This window comes from Ornithorhynchus anatinus, chromosome 1 (assembly GCF_004115215.2).
Source record: "Ornithorhynchus anatinus isolate Pmale09 chromosome 1, mOrnAna1.pri.v4, whole genome shotgun sequence".
Taxonomy (NCBI): Eukaryota; Metazoa; Chordata; class Mammalia; order Monotremata; family Ornithorhynchidae; genus Ornithorhynchus; species Ornithorhynchus anatinus.
In genome coordinates this window covers 94,021,657-94,040,710 of record NC_041728.1, presented here as the reverse complement: position 1 = coordinate 94,040,710, position 19,054 = coordinate 94,021,657, and the positions used below count along the sequence as shown (strand labels likewise).

At 42.0% G+C, this 19,054-nt stretch overlaps 1 long non-coding RNA gene across 1 annotated transcript in view; it reads right to left on the bottom strand.

The window, feature by feature from the left end:
- LOC120638461 overlaps nucleotides 1-17,718 on the bottom strand; it is a 55,461-nt gene extending 37,743 nt beyond the window's left edge. The window contains exon 1 of the long non-coding RNA XR_005660133.1: nucleotides 17,389-17,718. This is a non-coding gene — a long non-coding RNA (uncharacterized LOC120638461). The remainder of the gene's footprint in view (nucleotides 1-17,388) is intronic.
- Nucleotides 17,719-19,054: the final 1,336 nt, after the last annotated feature.

The window sequence follows — 19,054 nt, the reverse complement described above, 5'->3', positions numbered from 1 at the left end:
TGCAGAGCACTGTTCTAAGCGCTGGGGTAAACACAGGGGAATCAGGTTGTCCCACGTGGGGCTCACAGTCTTAATCCCCATTTTACAGATGAGGGAACTGAGGCACAGAGAAGTTAAGTGGCTTGCCCACAGTCACACAGCTGACAAGTGGCAGAGCTGGGATTCGAACTCATGAGCCCTGACTCCAAAGCCCATGCTCTTTCCACTGCGCCATGCTGCTTCTCTATGGAGCATGGAGTAGAAGCCATTGAATTTGGAAAGAAAGAGGTCACTGATAATAACAATAATTATTAAGCTCTTGCTAGTGAGGGCCATTTCCATGGAGCGAAGGGGGCAGGTCAGAATGCAGAGGATCGAGGAGAGAGATGGAGAAGTGTTGCTGAGCTGTACATTCCAAGTGCTTAGTACAGTGCTCTGCACACAGTAGGCGCTCAATAAATAGGATTGAATTGAATGACAGTAAGGGCTCAATAAATATGACTGAATTGAATGAAAGTGGAGGCAGACAGTATAGACAACCTGCTCGAGGAGTTTGGAGAGGATTAGTAGGATGGAGATTGCACACTAACTGGAGGGAACCATGGGGTCCAGAGAGTTATTTCTTATTTATTTATGTATTTATTTTAGAATAGGAGGTACACGGGCTGGTTTTAAAGCAGTAGGGAAGGAATCACTACTGGACAGTGGGCACTTGAAGACTGACATTCTAGATCTGTCTTTTAAATCAAGTAAAGTTATAATAATTATTAGGGTGGCTGACATTTAAGGATTATATGTATATGTATATGTATGTGCATATGCATTAATAATGGTATTTGTTAGGCACTTACTAGGTGCCAAACACTGTTCTAAGCACTGGGGTAGATTCAAGTTAATCAGGTTGTACACAGTCCCTGTTCCATTTTACAGATGAGGTAACTGAGGCCCAAGAAGTGAAGTGGCTTACCGAAGGTCACATAGCAGACAAATGGTAGAGCCGGGATTAGAACCCACATCCTTTGAGTCCCAGGCCCATGCTCTTTCCACTAGGCTACACTACTTCTATTAAGCTATTGAACTTCTATTAAGCCATTAAGCTGCTTCTATTATTATATGCATATGTGGAGCAGAATGCTGCAAGGAGGAAGAGGATGGAATGGGGCAGTCACTGGCAGGAGGTATAGCAGTGATGAAACCACAAAAAGCTTTAAAGCACTCAATCAGCTCTTCCTGCTCCTACCTTACCTCACTGATCCGCCCAGCCTGTTCCTCTAGTGCGATCTTATATACTGTGCCCAGATCTCTTTTACCTCACTGCAACCCCTAGCCTAGAACTCCCTCCCCTTCCATATAGACCAGACCACCACTCTCCCCGCCTTCAAAGCATTATTAAGGTCACTCCTGATTAATCCCCTTTTCCCTGGCTCTCTCTTCTATGTTGTCTACACACTTGGATCTGTGACCTTTGAGCATTTGATATTCGCCCCACCCTCAATCCCAGAGCACTTATGTACATATCTTTAAATTATATATTATAAATCACTTATTAATTTATATCAACGTCTGTATTGCCCTCTAGCCTTTAAACTCATTCTGGGCAGGGAATGTGTCTGCTAACTTTGTTGTACTGTCCCAAGCACTTGGCATGGCTCTCTGCACAAGGTAAATGCTCAGTAACTATCATTGATTAATTGATTGACTGATTGAAAAGGCAGAATGGTAGATTCAGAGTAATTACCTGTATCAACCCGACAGTAAATAAAACATTAAAGGATGATGGGATCAGGACAGGAGAAAGACAATACGAATGGAAGATAATGCCATTATCTCTGGGATGAATATTGAAAACGGCAACTGTAAGATCACTGCGAACAGGGAATGCATCTACTAACTCTGTTATATTGTACTCTCCCAAGCACAACTCATTGTACTTTGGGCTAGCTCAGTCAGTTGAGCATAATAATATTAATCTTAGGGTCGTGGGTTTGAGCCCTACTTTTGAGCATGATTCTTATAGAGAAGTAGCATGGAGTAATTGACAGAACACGGGCCTGAGAGTCAGAAGGTCATGGGTTCTAATCCTGGTCCGCCACTTGTCTGCTATGTGACCTTGGGCCAGTCACTTCATTTCTCTGTGCCTCAATTACCTCATCTGTAAAATGGGGATTGAGACTGTGAGCCTCACATGGGACAGGGACTGTGTCCAACCTGATTTTAGGGTATCAACCCCAGTGCTTAGTACAGTCCCTGGCACATAATAAGCACTTAAATACCACAATTATTATTATTACTATTATTATCATTATTATTATTATTATAGTGCTCTATACTTGGTAAGTGCTCAGTAAATACCATCAATTGATTGGCAGTATCTGAAGTGCAGGAAAACTCCCTTGTTCTTCTGGACAATTCAATGAAGCAGTGGGTCCTAGTGGATAAAGCATGGGCCTCGGAGCCAGAGGACCTGAATTCTATTGCTGGCTCTATCACTTGCCTGCCATGTGATCTTGGGAAATCACTTCATTTCTCTGTGCCTCACTTTCGGCTGTAAAATGGGAATTCAATACCTTTTCTCCCTTCTACTTGGACGTGAGACCCATGTGGGACAAGGACGGTATCCAGCCTGATTTTCTTGTGTGTACTACCCCAGCACTTAAAGCAGTGCTTGACACATAATTAGCGCTTAACAAATAGAATTAAAAAAATCAGATACAAGTTTTCTCCAAGTACAGAAGACACATTAACTGAATTGACCATAACCTTTGGCGATGACTGCATAGTCCCGCAACTAGGGAGCACCACAAAATATGCACTCTAGAGTTTCTGGAGTGTTTTTAAAAGGGGAGGAAACCTGCCTTTGGGGTGGATCCAGGGAGGGTCAGGCACTTTGGAGGGTATAAACCGGGGCTTAGGGAAAATCAATCAATCAGTAGTGTTTACTGTGCATTTACTATGTGCCGAGCACTGTACAAAGTGCTTGGGAGAACATAATACAATAGAATTAGCAGACATGTTCCCTGTCCATAATGAGCTTATGACAGTCTAGAGAGGGAGAGAAGCATTAATAGGAATAAATAAGTAATATATGAATCAAAGATGTATATAATATGCATAAGTGCTACAAGGGTGGGGAGAATATCAAGTATCCAAAGGTCACATGCAAGATGCAAGAGAGAAGGAGCCAGGGAAAAGAGGGCTTAAGTGGGGAAGACCTCTTGGAGAAGATGCTTTGAAGGTGAAGAGTGGTGGTCTCATATATATGGAAGGGGAGGGAGTTCTAGGCTAGAGAGATAATGTGGGAAGGGTGTTGGCTGCAAGGTAGATGAGATCGGGGCACAGTGAATAAACTGGGGCTAGAGGAGTGGAGTGTATGGGCTGTGCTCTTGTAGGAGAGTAGTGAGGTGAGGCAGGGTGGGGCAAGTAGACTAATTCTTTAAAGCCAATGGAAAGTTGTTTCTATTTGATGCAGAGGTGGATGGGCAACAGTTGGAGGGTCTTGAGTGTGGAGACATGAACTGAACATTTTTGTTGATAAATGATTCGTGTCTGAAAGTGAAATATGGATTGGAGTGGGGAGAGATAAGAGTCCGGGAAATCAGCGAGGAGGCTGATGTCGTAATCAAGTTAGGATAGGATGAATGCTTGTGATCTTTGCTCTGTGGGATGGAGCCTGTTGCTCTGAACACCAATGTAGGACAAGCCTGTAAGATGTGTTGCTGTGGATCTCTTGATATGTCATCACGTTCTTGGATTGGTAATATCTGGGGAACAGGAAGGTTCTTTTCTCTTTTGGGTTTTTTGATGGTATTTGTTATGTGCTTACAATGAACAAGGCACTCTTCTAAGTCCTGGGGTAGATACACGGTAATCAAATTGGACACAGTCCTTGTCGTAAATGGGGCTCATAGTTCTCAGCCTCATTTTACAGGTAAATGAGGTACCTAAGGTCCAGAGAAGTGAAGTGATTTACCCAAGGTCACACAGCAGACAAGTAGAAGAGCCAGTATTAGAACCCAGGTCCTGTTGCTTTTTTGCAGGGGGGTTTCTTATAAGGACCCCAGTGCACTGTCCATGGAAGGTGATTGTCAGCAACAATAATAATAGTGATATTATGGTATTTGATCATTGCTTACTTTGAACCAAGGACTGTACTAGTTGCTGGCATAGATGGAAGATAATCAAGCTGGACATAGTCCTACATGAAGCGCACAGTTTTAGGGAGAGGAGGATGAAGAAACTGAGTCACAGAGAAATGAAAGTGACTTTTCCAAGACCACAGACCAGGCAAGTAGAAAGCTGGCATTGGAAACCTGGTCTCCTGATACCCAGATCAGTGTTCTATCTCTACTAGGCCACACTCTTTGAAATTAGGGGACCAAAGTACATTTTATAATAACAATAATGATAATGAAAATAATGATGATATTTGTTAAGTTATTACAACATGCCAAGCATTGTAGTAAATGTTGGGTTAATACAAGATCATCGGGTCAAACACAGTCCCTTTCCCACATAGCGGTCTCAGTCTCAGTAGGAAGGGGAACAGGTATTTAACTCCCTTTTAACCAGTGTCCCTTCTGGACACTGAAGGCCAGAGAAGTTCAGTGACCCACCCAAGGTCACACAGCAGGCAAGTGGTGGAAACAGGATTAGAGCACTGGTCCTCTGACCTCCAGGGCCTTGGCATTTCCACTAGGCCATGCTGCTTCTCTGAGGAGTTTCACTTTCTCCTCACAGTATAGGTATTTTTGACTGAGCATTTACTACTCAGTGCTCTGCACATAGTAAGCGCTTAACAAATACCAACATTATTACTGGGTGGAGAATGCTGTACTGAACATATATTCAGTGCAGAGTACCAGTCTGAGCACTTGTTAGGTGCTGAGCACCTCAGTAGGTGCCTGATGCAGGAGAGCAGAGCACTGAGCCAAGTACTCTCCCAAGAGCTTAGTACAGTGCTCTGCATTCAGTAATTGCTCAATAAATATGAGTGAATGAATTAATGAACCAATCTACTTGTCTAAACAGTGAACCGCTACGCCAGTCAGGAGGGAGTCAGGACAGCAAAAGACTACTCAGTTAGAACCCCCTGCTCGTTTTTTTGACAGATATCCTGGTGGTTACCGGAGTGTTTCCTTTTAGGGCTGATTTGAGGATTTACCATGAAGGATTTGGGGGGCCTATCACCTCTTTTAAATTATGGATTATTTTCTTTTGGGATCAAAAGAACAATTTAACTGAAAATCCCAATTAGGTAAAACTAAAAAAAAATTGTTTCAGGGGCTGAGTCACCTTTTATCTAGTTCAGTTTTACTGGGGTTTACTAAAATTAGACAGCCTGTAGTGATGGCCTTTCTCTTCCTTTCATTCGTAATTGCTGCATTAAAACTTCAGGTCAGCAGATTAGTTAAACGTTATAATTATCATCCAAATTGGGGCATTAGAGCAATGGTATCCCTTTCCCCACTATTTCTGTAAAATAACTGTGGTATTTGTTAAGCACTTCCTATGTGTCGAGTATTGTATTAAGCTCCTGTGAAGATACAAGATAATCAAGTCACACATGGGACTCAGTATAAATTGGAGAGAAAACAGGTATTGAATCCACATTTGACAGATGAGGGAAATGAAGCATAGAGAAGTTGTGACTTTCCCAAGGTCACACAGCAGAAAAGTGGCAAGCTCATTGTGGGCAGGGAATGCATCTATTATGCTGTTATATCATACTCTCCCAAGCACTTAGTACAGTGCTCTGAACACAGTAAGTACTCAATAAATATAATTGATTGATTGATTGAGATTAGAACCCTGGTCCTCTGGCTCCCAGACCCATGCTCTTCTTACTAAGCCATGTTCCTTCTCTCTTCACAGCTAGCAAGGTTACCCATTCCTTTTTTTGCTTCTGCTTGCCCCTTCAGTCAATCAGTGAATGCTTCCCGAGTGCAGATCACTGTGCTAAGTGCTTGGGAGAGTACAATACAATAGAGATAGACATAATCCTGGCCCATAAAGAGCTTGCTATATGACTTTAGGCAAGTTATTTATCATCTCCCAGTCCCAGTTTTGTCTAAAATGGGGATGAAATATCTGTTCTCACTCCTACTTAGGCTGTGAGTCCCATGTGGACCGGGACTGAATCTGTGTATCTCATCTTATTATCTTAGGTCCTGTATTACTTCATTGCCTTGTACAGTGCTTGTCACATAGTAAGTGCTTAATAGATACCACAATTAATCATTTTTCACAATTAATCATAAAGAGATACCATAATTAATCACAATTAAACATTGTTTACAGGTAAGAACACTGTATTTACTCTACCACAATAATCACTCAATTTCTGCCCTCAGCACTTATATTTCTTCACCTCTCCTTAGCATATACACACATTCTTGACTGATATTAACTTGCACATTTCTATCAATTGATTAATGGTATCTACTGAGAATTTACTCTGTGCAGAACACTGCATTTACTATGCACATGGGAGGCTACAAAACAACAAAAAATTAACAGGCACTTCCCTGCCCATGTAAGGAGCTTATATTTAGTCTTCTACTCTCCTGCTATCATTAGTTGCAAACTATCTGAGTCTGTCTGCCTCTCATTCGGTGGTTTAGCCACTTTGGACTTTTGTTGTAATCCCTCAAGGACTTGGTATACTACTCTGCTCACAGTAGGACTTGATAAATATGGCTGAAAGATTAATTGATAGGTGGCAACATCTTAATAGAAGTGTTGGGGAACAGAGAGTCCATATGGCGTGAAGGTGGTAAAGGACATGATTTGCCAGAACATTATCATTAGTGCTGCGTGAAATGTGCTTAATAATAATAATAATAAGAAGAAGAATGGTACTTGTTAAGCATTTACTATGTGCCAAGCACTGTTCTATGAGCTGGAGTAGGTACAAGTTAATCAGGCTGGACATAGTCCCTGTCCCACATGGGGCTCACAGTCTTAATCTACATTTTACAGAGGAGATAACAGGCATAGAGAAGTAAAGACATTTGGTCTAGGTCACATAGCAGAGATGTGACAGAGCCAGAATTAGAACCCAGGGTCTCCTAACTCCAAGGCCTGGAATCTATCCACTAAACTACAGTGCTTCTCTATGCTTAAAATGGGGTGATGGGAGGGCACAGAAATGACTATGCACAGAACTCATTATTCTCCCCTCCCCCATCCTTATCCATCCTTCCTCATTCCCATTCCTTTTTCTGCTGTGTGACCTTGGGCAAGTCATTTCATTTTTCTGTGCCTCAGTAACCTCATCTGTAAAATGGGGATTGAGACTGTGAGCCCCATGTGGATAGGGACTGTGTCCAACTCAGTTTGTTTATATCTACCCCAGCACTTAGTACAGTGTCTGGCATAAAGTAAGAACTTAACAAATACCTCAACTATTATTATTATTATAGGGCTGACTTTGTGGGAAGGCACTGTGCCGATCAAATTATTATTATTATTATTTAAGAGAAGCAGTATGGCCTAGTGGATGGAGCAGGGACCTGGGAGCCAGAAGGACCTGGGTTCTAACCCTGATTCTGCCACTAGTCTGCTGTGCTACCTTGGGCAAATCACTTCACTTCTCTGTGTCTCACTTCCCCATCTGTCAAATGGGGATTAAGACTATTAGCTCCATGTGAGACAGGGATTGTATCCAGCACAGTTTGTTTATGCCCACTCCAGTGCTTAGTAGAGTGCCTGGCACATAGTAAGCACTAAACAAATACCATAATTATTGAGATGAAGCATACATAGTCTAGTAGAGTACAGGCCTGGGAGAAAGACCTGGGTTCTAATCCTGGTCCTGCCACTTCTGTGCAGTGTGACCATATGCAAGTCACCTAACTTCTCTTCACCTTAGTTACCTCATCTGTAAAATGGGGAGTAAGACTGTGAACCAAATTACCTTGTATCAACCCAAGTGCCTGATGCATAGCAAGCACTTAACAAATCCACAGTTATTATTAATAGTAGAAGTAGTGTTAATAGCAAATTGAGAAGCAGAGTTGCTCAGTGGAAAGAGCCTGGGCTTGGGAGTCAGAGGTCCTGGATTTGAATCCCAGCTCTGCCACTTAGCTGTGTGACTGTGGGCAAGTCACTTAACTTCTCTGGGCCTCAGTTACCTCATCTGTAAAATGGGGATTAACTGTGAGACTCATGTGGGACAACCTGATTACCCTGTATCTACCCCAGCGCTTAGAACAGTGCTCTGCACATAGTAAGCGCTTAACAAATACCAACATTATTATTATTATTATTTGTTAGGTACTTATTGAGTGCAGGGCATTGTGTTAAGTGCTGGGAATAGAAAACATGTTTGGGAATTAAACACAGTCCCCAGTCCTCAAGGAGATTAACTTGTAGCAGGTGAAGTCCCTCCTGAGCACAGGTTCCCATGAAAAACTATGGGAAACAATGTCACCTAGTGGGTAGAGTACAAGACTGGGAGTCAGAAGGACCTGAGCTCTAATTCCTGTTCTGCCACCTGTTTGTTGTGTGACCTTGGATTAGTCATTTCACTTTTCTGTGCCTCAGTTACATCATCTGTAAAAATGGGGATTCAGACTGTGAGCCCCCTGTGGGACATGTACCTTGCCCAACCTGATTAGCTTTCATCTGCCCCAGCATCTAGGACAGTGCCTGGAACATAGTAAGTGCTTAACAAATACCATAAAAAAAGAGGAAAAAAGCCAATTGGGCCAGAGGGCTGGTGCTTATTTGTAAGGCTGGATTGGTTGACCTCTCCACAGCTCCTCAGCTCCTCTAGCCCCTTTAAGCAAATGATTTACTCCACCTTTCCTGACTTTCACATAACTGAACTTTGAATTTCCTTCAGTCTCTACATTGAAATCAATTTCATGCACTGCTTAAAAACATGTTACCACAACTCCGCAAAACACACAATCTTCATTCATAAGATAGAAGAAGTAATAGAGCGTGCTTCTTTCCAAAAGTCAAAACATGAATATCAAATTGAATTATTCGCCTAACCAAAGTGTGAAAAGATAGACTAAATGTTCATGGGTCCAAACCCTAATTTTCCCTATCACTTCCTCAGTCTGTACCTCTGGGATAAAATGATTTCCATGTGTTTTTATAGGCAGAGGAACAATGAAATAATGCTAAGAGGAGAGCTGAACAATTGTAAAGAGAATTCAGTTTCTGTCTCAACCATGTCACTGAAGTTTAAGGAAAAAAAAAGTTCCTTCTTGGTCTAAATTATTAGAACGCTTAACTTTCCTGGTGAGGACATAGTCTGAAATGTAGTAAGTGTGCAAATTGGATAGATGTTCTGAAGAATTGTTCCCTTTGGAAGAAATCCGTTTCATTTGCTGGACGAGCAAGAGATTCTTAAACAAATTCCAAAATCCTGCCAATTAGGAAAGCTGTGATTTAGCCCAGAATCACTTTAATCTCTGAACTGGGGTCCTAGTTAGAGGAACAGTGGTATATAGAGATACTCCCCTCCAAAGTAAGACCAAACATTACTCCCAGAGAGCAACAGCCTCTCAAAAGTGTTGTTTCTAACAAAACATAAGAATTATTAATAATTTTGGCATTTTGTTCCTTGCTTAATAATAATTATTATGAGACTTGTTAAGTGCTTACAATGTGCCAACCACTATACTAAGCACTGTATATACAATATTAGGTTGGACATAGTCCCTGTCCCACGTGGGACTCAAGGTCTAAGTAGGAGAAAGTAGGAATAAGTTCTTAACAAATACCATTATTATTATTATTATTATTTAATCCCCATTTACAGATGAGGAAATGGAGGCACAGAGAAGTGAAGTAAATTGCCGAAGACCACAGAGCAGACAAGTGGCTCTGCACACAGTAGGTGCTCAATAAATATGACTGAATGAATGAAGTGGCGTAGCTTAGATTAGAACTCAGATCCTCTGACTCTCAGACCTATGATCTTTCCACTGGGCCACAGTGATCTTTAAAAAGTGTCAAGGATGTAATGAATTCTGGAATAAATTGATCACTGGTATTCAGTGAGTTCATACTGTGTGCAGAGCTATGCATTAAGTGCTTGGAAGAGTTCAATGCATTATGTTCCCTGCCCACAAGGAGCTCACAATCTAGAGGAGATGGACATTAAAATAAAAAAATAAATAAAAGATATGTACATAAGTGTTGTGGGCCTGAGGGTGGGGTAAATATCAAGTATTAAAGGGTCCAGATCCAAGTGCATAGGCCACACAGAAGGGACAGGGATTAGGAGAAATGAGGACTTAACTGGGGAAGGCCTCTTGGAAGAGATGTGATTTTAGGGGGATTTTGAAGATGGGGAGAGTGGTGGTCTATCAGGTATGAAGGGGGAGGGAGCTTCAAGCCAGAGAGGGGACATGGGCAAGGGGTCACCAGTAAGATAGATGAGATGGAGGAACAGTGAGTAAGTTGGTTTTGGGAGCCAAGTGTTTAGATGGTGTTGAAGTAGAAAATTAGTGAGATAAGGTAGGAAGGAGATAGCTGATTGAGTGCTTTAAAGCCAAATAAAAGGAGCTTCCGTTTGATGCATAGGTGGACCAGTGTCCACTGGAGGTTCTTGAGGAATAGGGAGATGTGGACTGAACTTTTTTTTTTAGAATAATGATCTGGGCAACAGAGTGAAGTGTAGACTGGAATGGGGAGAGACAGGAAGTAGGGAGGCCAGGGAGGAGGCTGATGCAATAGTCATACTGATACCTAAATGCTGGGATCCAAGTAATAGCAGTTGGAATGGAGAGGTAAGGATGGATTTAGAAATTCTGTAAAAGTACAACCAACAGGATTTGGTGACAGATTGAATAAGTGGATTGAGAAGCCTACTGAAAAGAGAACAGGCCTGTGAGTCATAGGACCTAGAACCTAATCCTGGTTCTGCCACTTGTCTGCAGTGTGAACTTAGTCCAGTCACTTAACTTTTCTGAGCCACAGTTCCCTCAACTGCAAAATGGGGATTCAAATATATATTCTCCATCCTATTTAGACTGTGAGCCCCATGTGGGATCTTATTTTCTCACATCTACCACTTAATTATAATAATAAGGATGATATTCGTCCAGGGCTTACTATGTGCACTGTTCTAAGCACTGGGTACAGATACAGGGTAATTAGTTTGTCCCATGTGGGACTCACAGTCTCAATCTCCATTTTACAGATGAGGTTACTGAGGCCCAGAGAAGTGAAGTGACTTTTCATTCATTCATTCAATAGTATTTATTGAGCGCTTACTATGTGCAGAGCACTGTACTAAGCGCTTGGGATGAACAAACGGCAACTTGCTCAAGATCACACAGCAGACAAGTGGTGCAGGTGGAATTGGAACCCACAACCTCTGACTCTCAAGCCTGGGCTCTTACCACTAAGCCATGCTGCTTCCCCTTAATATTTAGCAGTGTTTGGCACAAAGTAAGCACTCAATGAAAACCACAATTACCATTATTATTATCATTTTTGTTGTTGTTGGATGAGAGAGATGAATCAAGGATTATGCCAAGGTTTGATCGATAGGGAGAATAATGGTGTTTTCCATAGTGATGGGAAAGACAGGAGTAGTAGGGTTTGGGTAGGAAGATGGAGAGTTTTGTTTTGATCATGTGAAGTCTGAGGTGTTGGCAAGACATCTATGTAGCGATATCCTGAAGGTAGGCGACAAAGGTGAGACTGCAGAGAAAGAGAGAGATTAGGGGTGGAGGACTGTTCATTCATTCATTCATTCAATAGTATTTATTGAGCGCTTACTATGTGCAGAGCACTGTACTAAGCGCTTGGATTGAACAAGTCGGCAACAGATAGAGACAGTCCCTGCCGTTTGACGGGCTTACAGTCTAATCGGGGGAGACGGACAGACAAGAACAATGGCAATAAATAGAGTCAAGGGGAAGAACATCTCGTAAAAACAATGGCAACTAAATAGAATCGAGGCAATGTACAATTCATTAACAAAATAAATAGGGTAACAAAATATATACAGTTGAGCGGACGAGTACAGTGCTGTGGGCATGGGAAGGGAGAGGTGGAGGAGTAGAGGGAAAGGGGGAAAAGAGGGTTTAGCTGCAGAGAGGTAAAGGGGGGGTGGCAGAGGGAGTAGAGGGAGAAGGGGAGCTCAGTCTGGGGAGGCCTCTTGGAGGAGGTGAGTTTTAAGTAGGGTTTTGAAGAGGGGAAGAGAATCAGTTTGGTGGAGGTGAGGAGGGAGGGCGTTCCAGGACCGCGGGAGGACGTGGCCCAGGGGTCGACGGCGGGATAGGCGAAACTGAGGGACGGTGAGGAGGTGGGCGGCGGAGGAGCGGAGCGTGCGGGGTGGGCGGTAGAAAGAGAGAAGGGAGGAGAGGTAGGAAGGGGCAAGGTGATGGAGAGCCTTGAAGCCTAGAGTGAGGAGTTTTTGTTTGGAGCGGAGGTTGATAGGCAACCACTGGAGTTGTTTAAGAAGGGGAGTGACATGCCCAGATTGTTTCTGCAGGAAGATGAGCCGGGCAGCGGAGTGAAGAATAGACTGGAGCGGGGCGAGAGAGGAGGAAGGGAGGTCAGAGAGAAGGCTGACACAGTAGTCTAGCCGGGATATAACGAGAGCCCGTAACAGTAAGGTAGCCATTTGGGTGGAGAGGAAAGGGCGGATCTTGGCGATATTGTAGAGGTGAAACCGGCAGGTCTTGGTAACGGATAGGATGTGTGGGGTGAACGAGAGAGACGAGTCAAGGATGACACCGAGATTGCGGGCCTGAGAGACGGGAAGGATGGTCGTGCCATCGACGGTGATAGAGAAGTCTGGGAGAGGACCGGGTTTGGGAGGGAAGATGAGGAGCTCAGTCTTGCTCATGTTGAGTTTTAGGTGCCGGGCCGACATCCAGGTGGAGACGTCCTGGAGGCAGGAGGAGATGCGAGCCTGAAGGGAGGGGGAGAGGACAGGGGCGACTGTCTACAGTCCCTGTCCCAGTTAGTCCCCATTTTACAGATGAGGAAACTCAGCCATAGAGGAGCTATGACTTGCCCAAGGTCACGTAAGCATTCAAGTGGAGGGGCTTGGATGAGAACCTGGGACCTTGGCCTCTCAAACCCAGGCATTTTCCACTAGGTCATGCTGCTTTAAAGAAGTACTTCAAAAGAGAGACGAATAGCAAAAAATGACCCAAAGAGAGGGATATATAAATATACTTCAGAGTAATGAGCCCTAAAATAAAACCAAGTTATATAAAGAGCAGTTTGGCTCTATAAAGATGGGCTAGCTAGAAGAAAGAGCCACAGGAGAAAAATATGAGCTATAGGAAAGATCAAATTAACCTCCAAGTTCAAATTCAATTCCTGCATTCTTCACCAGTTCAATGTTCTCCTGATTCCTCGGAGACAGGAACATTAAGGCTTTCTTTTAGACTTGCCTAAATTGACCATCTAAATCTCTAATCTCTTTGGCTAGAGCTGTGTTTAGGTCTAAAAAAAAAATAAAAAGACATTTCTCAAGTGACTTTATCAATGAATTTTCACTCACATGATACAGTTGGCTTGGGTCACTCTTAGCAAGAGCAGGCTACTATTTTTGGCAATCTACATAACAGGACAAATAATTGACATTATTTCCCAAACCTAGGTTTAACCAGCACCCATTTTAGGCAATATTATCTTTCATTTGGGGGGGCAGATGGGCAGTTTTAGAAAAATATGCAAATCTTAGCTATCTTCCATTGACTCAAGTTCTCTTGCTCCAAAGAAATGTTTGAACTTCCAAGTCTGAACTAGAGCGCCCTCAGAATACGTTTAAGTTAGGACCCATAGCATCTTGAATTTCCAAAATGGTCCACACTTCCTACTCTTCCTCAACCTCCTATTATAAAGAGAGAAAGGGTAGGCAAACAAGTTTGAGATAATGTCCTGATGTACACACCTCCTGCGCTTGCTTCCTGCAGGAGTTTGTTTCAAGACTTTTAAGAGAGTGGTGTTTGCACAAGCTAATTTGGACTTGAAATGAGAGTTGGAAATACCCCAGAATTGAGCACCAGCCCCGAGTGTTTATTAATGTGGTTTAGGGATAGTGGCAGGTATTTTTCACACATCTGACTTCTGAAGTTCAAAAGTATCTTAATATGATTAATTCCCACTTCTTTTCCTTCAAAGAGAAGGCAATCAACTGCAGATCGAATAGGTAGAGACACTTAGGCACAAAGTAGTTCTTCCATCCTCACAGCCCCACAGTATTTATGTGCATATCTGCAATTTATATATTTACATTAATGTATGTCTCCCCCCAGTCTAGACTGTAAGTTCATTATGGGCAGGGAATGTATCTATTCATTGTTGTACTCTCCCAAGCACTTGGTGAAGTGGTCTACACACAGTAAACTCTCAATAAATATGACAGAATGAGCGAAGTGAGTCACCCAAGATGATATAGCCAGGTGGTTGGGCCAGAGGTGATTTTTCTGACTCTCAGTTTAGTGGTAGCCTCTGCCACCTTCCTAACTTTAGACTTACAGAAACCTATTCTTGGCAAAAAGAAAAAAGAAAAAAAGAAAAAACTGAGAACTCAGTTGTCACAGCTCCAGATAGTCAGACCATTCTATTTCTAACTTGGCTGAGCTTACAGGAGTACTGTTGAACATCAACTTCTTTGTTTTTTTTTCTCTCTCTCTCTAGGTGATTGGTAGAGATTAAATATCCCTAACTTATTTTGATGGAGAAAACGCTAATAGAAATTTTAATCTAAATATATGCTTAGCAGTTCTCAGTCTTTGAAATATGAAGCTAATATATTATCCACACGGTTACTCAGCCTAGTTACCATCCAGTAGAGCCCAGTGCTAAATGAGCTGCAGAATTAATTGGCTATTGTTTTTTCTCTGAGACAGAAGCTGCTGAATAAATCAGGTAAATCACTAATTAAACAAAATGGGAAAATTGGAACATAAAGACAGCAGAATTGAAGCAGAACCTGAATTCAAGTTTTGCCAAGATTCCCCTACAAACTGATCGCCTTAAAAAGGGACAATTACATATAGTCTGGATGTTTAAGAAGAAAGAATCGCTGAAGTAAAGCATCTTTGAAGTTTTGGAGGAGAGGCCAAGCCTGAAAGAAATGTCGTCTATTTATTTATATTTATATTAATGTCTGTCTTCCCCGCTAGACTATAAGCTTGTTGTGGGCAGGGAATGTGTCTGCTCACTGTTGTAGCGTAATGTCTGTCTTCCCCGCTAGACTATAAGCTTGTTGTGGGCAGGGAATGTGTCTGCTCACTGTTGTAGCGTAATAATAATAATGTTGGTATTTGTTAAGCGCTTACTATGTGCAGAGCACTGTTCTAAGCGCTGGGGTAGACACAGGGGAATCAGGTTGTCCCACGTGGGGCTCACAGTCTTAATCCCCATTTTACAGATGAGGTAACTGAGGCACCGAGAAGTTAAGTGACTTGCCCAAAGTCACACAGCTGACAAGTGGTAGAGCCGGGGTTCGAACCCATGACCTCTGACTCCAAAGCCCGTGCTCTTTCCAGTGAGCCACGCTGCTTCTCTGGGAGCGTACTCTCCCAAGCATTTAGTACAATGCACTGTACACACTAAGCGCTCAATAAATATGATCAATTGACTGGCCGACCCTTGGAAAGGGGTGTGGTGTCTCTGTGAAATGAAACTGGCTTTGGACTGCATCACTCAGGCGTCTTGCCACTTGCTCTTCATTTTTCTGTGCTCGGGGTTCGTTTTTCAAATGGAAGAAAGGGAGGGGAAAGACTGTTCCACTGAAAGGGAAGACTACTTTTAGGGAAGTTAGATAGCAATTGATTGATGCAGTGGGCATTGTCCGCCCTCTGGTGGAAGAACCGACCGTTGAGCAGTCAGGATCAGCTCTATGAGTAGACGGAGGATTTATTAAATAGATTTGAGACTCATTTGAGGCCCCGAGCCATTATTGATATATCCCATGAAGAAAGGAATGCCCAAGATTCTGACTTATACAAGAGCACCTGGAGCCGTTTAAAGAGCTGCTAGCTTGATATACATTACAAGTATAGTATAAATTGTTGGCCTACAATCTCTTCCAGGCAAAAGATGCCAAACTCCTAATATATATAAAATGAAGTTTAGGAACTCAAGCAAAATAATCACAGTTTTTCCCCCACCACTTCTTGGGCTGCAGGGTTTCGAAGGATACACAATACCTTGTTACAAACCATATAATGTTTTAAAAAGTATCCATCTGACAACCTTAGCTAAGCCAGATCTTCTATCTAGATTACTTCAATATGTCACATCCATATCACACGGCAATGTCCATGGTTTCAATGCCAAGGATTTTCATCTTGTCCAACCTTTACATCTGGAAGCAATGAGCTTAATATTCTGGCTCTACCCTCATAAAAGCTATGTCACAAAAAGTAGCAATCTTATGAACTGCTGTATACCCTGAAGACAAATTTGAGATCCTCAGAGTCTCTGGGCTCTGTTCGGATTCATTTAAAGACAATTTTTCCCTCGAATCCTCAAAAGGCCTATAATACGCTGTATGAGTCAATGAGCGATTTGACAACCATTTGCACTTTAATCCCATTCTCAACATTTCAAGGGATTCAGTTTAAAAGATAGTAGGAAGTTAGGGAACTCTTTTAGGGTAAAATGCATTGGAGAGAAAGACAGATTCCTTCGAAAAGAGTCTACTGTTCCTTGTGTATTTCTTAAAGAATACTACCGAAACTCCCGTAGTGGTCAATCATCTCTTGCCATCTTTTTGTCCTCACCCCTCTTTGCCTTTAAAGAATACTATTTTGTTAACTATGACCACTCCCTTAGTACGTGCAAATTCCTGTAATTCCAACTGAAGCTACATAAGTTGAATGGAGAATGGAGTTCTTTGACTAAAACAGACATCGTGAACTAATTTCATCTTCAAATTTCCAGAGTTTCCAAAAATCAGTATTAAAAAAAGCCCTGCAAAGCAGATCACGTGGTCTTGACCAGTTTTTGCTCTCTTTAGGTCTCAAGCACATTCAGCATAGGAAATTGGATCTTTCTGTTTGTTTTACTGCCCAGTGTCTGCCGCAGAGTGGGTGCTTATAAAAAAAAATTGATATTTACATAGGACTTTTATTTTCATATCTATATTGGAGTCATATATACCAACCTCAATTTCACTTGTCATAAACACTTAGAATAGATTCAATTAAAAGGTTGAGATCTCATATCTCATACAGTCCAGGTTTTACGGTAAGTGTACACATACCTGTGTCTGAAACCTTGTCTCCTTGCACTGACATTAACCTCCTTTTGGCAAATTAATTCATAACCTGGGAACAGTTAAAATAAAACTTTAAGCATACACCAAAAGGAGGTCATGTTGTGTGCTGTCTGTTTTTTTTTTAAAAAAAACCCCAAACTTTGATGTGTTTATTTGGAAACTTGGCACATACTTTCTATGTGGCTACTTACAGTTAATCCTGTGTTTTCTTTGTGCTACCTCTAGGTAGACCTATGGAGAATTGAAAAGGCCTCCTTACTTTGAAATCCATAGCTTTAAAAACAATTCTAAAGTTTCTGATCTTGAATGTACTGTCAAACCTATTTGCTTCATTTTTTTTTTCTGTAGACTCAATCTAAACAAAGCCCATTATTGAGAGTCAGAGGAGCATGGAAGGAAAACATCATACAGTCTGTACTGCAAACTTCCTCATTCCGTAAATCAAAGCAGTCAGAAGGTTCAGCAATTCAAGTTACGTTGTGTTGTATTATGATGTCACTCCATGCTGCGGTAGCTCTAAGGGGCTCCTTGTGTTCTAGAGAACAGAAGGATAAATGGTTATTTAATAATAATAATAATTCATTCATTCAGTTGTATTCACTGAGCACTTACTGTGTGTAGAGCACTGAACTAAGCGCTTGGAAAGTACAATTCAGCAACAAATAGAGACAATCTCTGCCTGCAATGGGCTCACAGTGTAGAAGGGGGAGACAGGCATTAAAACAAGCAAACAGGCTTCAGTAGCATCAATATAAATGATGCCCAACATGTCTAAACTCAACATGTCTATAACTGAGCTCCTTTTCTTCCCTCCCAAACCCTGTCCTCTCCCTGACTTCCCTGTCACTGTGGATGGCACAACTATCCTTCCCGTCTCACAGACCCACAACCTTGGTGTCATCCTTGACTCAGCTCTCTAATTCACCCCACACATCCAATCTGTCACCAACACCTGCTGGTCTCACCTTCACAGTATCATCAAGATTTCCCCCTTGTCTCTCCATCCAAACTGCTACTGTACTGGTACAAGCTCTCATAATATCCTGCTTGGATTATTGTGTCATCCTCCTCTCAGATCTCTCTTACTCCTGTCTCTTCCCACGCCAGTCTATTGTTAATTTTGCTGCCCGGATCATCTTCCTACAGAAATGGTCTGGCATGTCACTCCCCTCCTTAAAAACCTCCAGTGTTTGCCTATCAACCTCCTTACGAAACAAATACTCCTCACTCTTGGCTTCAAGACTCTCCATCACCTTGCCCCCTCCTACCTCACCTCCCTTCTCTCTTTCTACTGCCCACCCAGTACACTCTGCCCCTCTGCCACTCACCTCCTCACGAAATAGGATTGATGATTCTTCCCAACCTTCACACCAAGTGTCAATAAAGTACTGTGGACTTATTGCACAACAAGGAGTTATATGAATAAATAGAGCAACTGATTTGAAGGAGAAGTTTCATTTTGAAGAACCCTTTCCAACAGCTGCTTCAAAGACTCCAGGGAAATTCAAACCTACTATTGAATTAAATAGTGAGTCCATAATCCAAACAGAGAGTTAAATTTGGGATGGGTCAGAGTTTGTTCCTCCATATTATCAATGGCAGAATGTAAATTCCCTTTTAAAGTACAAGGCGACTAATTACAATGTACAATATTTTCTAGAAATAGAAATGCATGCTTGAATATAATGTTAAAATTGAAAAATCCAAATATTGAATTTCTCCTTCCAAATTCCATGATTCTCCATTGTAGGAGAAATGGAATTGACTCTTCTTTGACTATAACAGATTTAATTTGAGTTAATTTTGGTTACTATAAATGCATCTAAACACTAAGTTAGAGTAGTATGATTAACATAT